General features: G+C 50.7%; 1 pseudogene; it reads right to left on the bottom strand.

Annotated features, from left to right (window-relative positions):
• Window positions 1-1,815: 1,815 nt before the first annotated feature.
• On the bottom strand, window positions 1,816-3,282 carry LOC147738055 (uncharacterized; annotated as a pseudogene).
• Window positions 3,283-4,217: the final 935 nt, after the last annotated feature.

Genomic DNA, 4,217 nt, shown 5'->3' with positions numbered 1-4,217 from the left:
GCCTTTTCCTGATCTTGGCAGACCAGCACAGCCCGGATCTTGCGGTCCGTGATGTACTGGATCGTGTCCCTTATCAGTGCCAGGCTATCTGCGACCCTGCGCCCCGGGACCCCACAGGTCTGGTCTGGGTGTACTAACTCTCCCATGGCGCCCTTCAGTCTGTTCACTAGTGTCTTTGCAAGGATCTTGTAGTCTACATTCAGGAGAGAGATGGGACGCCAGTTCTTTAGGTCACCTCTCTCCCCCCTTATGTTTATACAAGAGAGCAATCATTCCCTCCCTCAGAGTGCGGGGCATGATTCCCTCCCTCTCCATCTCCTCATATACCTGCAGGGGATCCGGTCCCACTAGGTTCCACAGTGAGGCATAGAACTCAACTGGGAGACCGTCACTACCTGGTGTCTTTCCTGACTTGAAGGATTTCACCGCAAGGTGCAGCTCGTCCAAAGTCAGGGGGGCATTTAGGGCTTCTCTCACTGTTGGGGAAACAGTTCTTGGGATACCAGACAAAAACTTTTCTGCCTGATCTCCCTCTGACCTCTTCTCTGAGTAGAGGTCCCCATAGAAATCTGTCACTACCTTCTTAATGTACTCCCTTGTGTCACAGAGGGTCCCCTCTTTCTTGCGCAGTTGAACCAGAGGGGTGTGCGCAGAGTGGATTTTCTTAAAGAAGGAGTTGCATTTCTCCCCTTCTCCAAGTTCTCCACCTTGGAACGGAAAATGATCCTCCTGGATTCGTCGGGAAAGTGCTCGCTCAGCTCTTTCTTGACTTCTTCCAAGGGGCTCATGACGTCCCATCCCCGGAGTTGGAGGTCGTGCAGTTCTTGCAGCTTTTGCTGTAGTCTACTGAACTCCCTCTTTCTCCCCCTTTCAACCTGCCTGCCCACATTCTTGAAAAAATTCTGTAGCCTGCCCTTGACCCATTCCCACCATTCCCCTGTGGACTCGAATGTGTCTTTCATGGCCTGCCACTGGGTGTATGTCTCCCTCAACACCTCCATCACACCCTCTTTCTCCAGCAGAGAGCTATTCAGTTTCCAAGTGCCTGGACCTGTCAGGAACTTGCACGTCAGTTCCCCTTGGAAGTGGATATCTCTGTGGTCAGAGAAATGAACTGTCACCATTGAATGTTGCTTGAGCTTCACTGATTGAGAGGTGAAGATGAAGTCTATCCTGGAGCGCAAGGAACCATCAGGGCGACTCCAGGTGAAGTTCCTGGCGTCCGCCCCCATGGTCCCAATGACGTCTGTCAGGGAGGCCTCCCCCACCATCTCTACCAGTAGTCTCGCAGCGTCATCCATCTATCCTTCCCCAGCCCTGGCCCCACATCTACCACCTGCTTCTAGAATACAGTTAAAATCCCCACCCATCAAAATTGTTCTAGAGGTGACCAACTGTGGCCTGAGGCGCTGAAACAGCTCCTGTCGCTCGCCTACGTCAGAAGGGGCGTACACGTTGATGAGTCTAACTGGCTCTCCTGCCCACGAACCGTCGACGACAAGAGCCCTGCCGCCCTCCAGCTTGGTGACTGAGTCCATCGTGAAACGCCTTCCTCTGACTAAGGTAGCCACTCCTAGAGACCTACTGCTGTTCCCCCAGACCAAAAGGAAGGACCTAGGGTCCACTGCTGTTCTAGGTTAGCGTAAGATGTTGCAAAGGGGATGGAGCATTCCTGAATCATGTACACATCGCACTCCTGGCTGGCAAGAAAACTCAAAGTACTAGCACATCTGCGCCTGTCTCTAATGCTTCTGGCATTTACGGAAAACAATGAAATAGCCATCATTAATTCGTTTTTAAGAGTAAACTTAATACTTAAAGACTAATTATCAAGTCAAGGCAATTGGTTGCAAAAACATTCGACAAGGCTACAAACGGGGCTGGTTGAGCCTCCTGTTGGGTCTCTTGTGCTGAGCTTTCCTGCTCGTCGGCTGTTGCTTGCTGTTGCACAATGGCTGCTCCACCTTCTTGGCTGGGCTCGTGGTCTGCCTCCTCTGGGGTGACGGGCAGGTCTTGCTCTTGGCCCTCGATGGTGGTCTCAACCTCTTCTACTCTTGTTGGCGGTGGGGTGGGGACGCTTCCATGGAGTTTGCCAGCGCCCTCATCTCCCTCAGCACTTCTGTCACTTGCTTGAGTTGCTCATTCGTGGTGTCTTGTTCCAGCTGCATTTCTTCGTCTGGATCCTCGAGCGTGGAATAGGAGTTGTGGGTGCTCAAGGGTCTCTTGCTTGCTCCTTCAGAGTCCGTTGAGTGTCTCCTTTTCCTGCGCTCCTGTGTTGTCCAAGCACCTTCCTCCGGGGCCTTGGTGGCAGTTGGGGTGGGAGTCTCCATTAGCTCACTGTGCACACCGGGCTCAGGGATGGTATTGTTGGGTGTCTGTGTCTCTGGGACCTTGGCGGTGTCCTGCTTGGGCTTGGGCGCGTTCTGGTTGTGGCCCTTCCCTTTCCCGGTTCCCCTCTCCTGCCGCGGGGCTGGGACTGGACGCAGGGTCACTTCTGCCTCCTCCTCCTCTGGTTGGCTTCTCCACTGAGGTTGGGCAGCGTGGGCGTAGGATTTAGCTCTTTTTGGGCAGTCCTTAAAGAGATGGCCTACACCCCCACAGAGGTTGCATGGGGTTTTCACTTTGCAGGTTTTTGCTGTGTGGCCTTCTTTTTTGCAGTTCCTGCATATTTGCGCTGTGCAGTCTTTGCCAGTGTGGCCTGGTTTGCTGCACCTGTTGCATAGTTTGGGCTGCCCAGGGTAGTACAGGTATCCTGAGTCGCGCCCTAGAGAGAAACTGGAAGGGGGGTGGCGGATTCCATCTGGGGCCAACGGGTCCTCCTTCAGCTTCACCATTGCTGTCCATTTACCATCCCAGATGCCATCACTGTCCAGGTTGCGGGAGGGTTCTTTAGTCACTGTGCAGTGGTGGCGTAGGAAGGTTGTCGGGTCTTGGACATTGACATGTGGGTTGTAGACGTGCACTGTCATTCTCTTGACCTCCAGCACGAGCTGGCATTCCAGGTGGAAGTCAGAGAAGAGTTTCTCCTCCCGTCGTGACCAACTCATCTGCCAATCCCTCCTGCAGATTTGTTCGGACATGAACGTCAGCAGGTAGGTGCCTTTGGGTGCATCTGTCATGATGCACCAGATTACTGCTGCTGTGAACCCCATCTTAGTTACCAGCAGCTCAGTGAATATCTTCCTGCTTAGGTGTTGTGTGGTGTTGTGTGGTGCCATCTGACTCCACCTTTCTCTGCAGCTTCACAGTGTTGTGGCACCATGGATTCAGAGGTCTGCTCATCCTGCTGCTCCACTGTGCTGTGCCCAGGAGAAGAAGAAGGATTCCTCGAGGAGCTAGGGGGAGAACTAAGAAGATGCCTTCAAAACAAAGAGCACATCTTGCTGAACGATTCGAATCGGTGGTGGTCCCATCCTCTTAGGACTACCACAAGCACAGTTATGGGCACAAATACAGTCCCAATTAAAAGCCCCTGCAAAGCATTATGGGACGAGATTAGCAGTGGGAAGTGAATATTATAGTATCCAAATAATTCTACAAAGAGCTGCAGTTCACCTCCTCATCCCCAGATGTCCCTGATGAGGCAAATGCAATAGCATTTAAAATATTATACATCAAGCTGCAGTTCACCTCGTTGTCCCAAGATGTCGCTGATGAGGCAAATGCAATAGCATTTAAAATAGTACACATCAAGCTGCAGTTCACCTCGTCGTCCCAAGATGTCCCTGATGAGGCAAATGCAATAGCATTTAAAATATTATACATCAAGCTGCAGTTCACCTCGTCGTCCCTAGATGTCCCTGATGAGGCAAATGCAATAGCATTTAAAATATTATACATCAAGCTGCAGTTCACCTCGTCGTCCCTAGATGTCCCTGATGAGGCAAATGCAATAGCATTTAAAATATTATACATCAAGCTGCAGTTCACATCGTCGTCCCTAGATGTCCCTGATGAGTAAAATTCAAAAACATTGAAACCCTTTCATGAATGCTAATAATGATGCTAATCTTATCCCATAATGCTTTGCAGGGGCTTTTCGTTGTATTTTTGCCCATAACTGTGCTTGGGGTGGTTTTAAGAGAATGGGACCACCACTGAATTACTGCTCATACCTACAGAATATTTAACAGATGAATTGATGGAATATTTACCTGCAACCTGTGAAGTCATATATACTAATGGATGTATTAAACAAACTCTACAAGAAATGCCAA

The sequence above is a fragment of the Lissotriton vulgaris genome, chromosome 1_1 (genome assembly GCF_964263255.1).
Source record: "Lissotriton vulgaris chromosome 1_1, aLisVul1.2, whole genome shotgun sequence".
NCBI classification, from domain to species: Eukaryota; Metazoa; Chordata; class Amphibia; order Caudata; family Salamandridae; genus Lissotriton; species Lissotriton vulgaris.
This window is presented reverse-complemented; position numbering and strand designations above follow the sequence as displayed.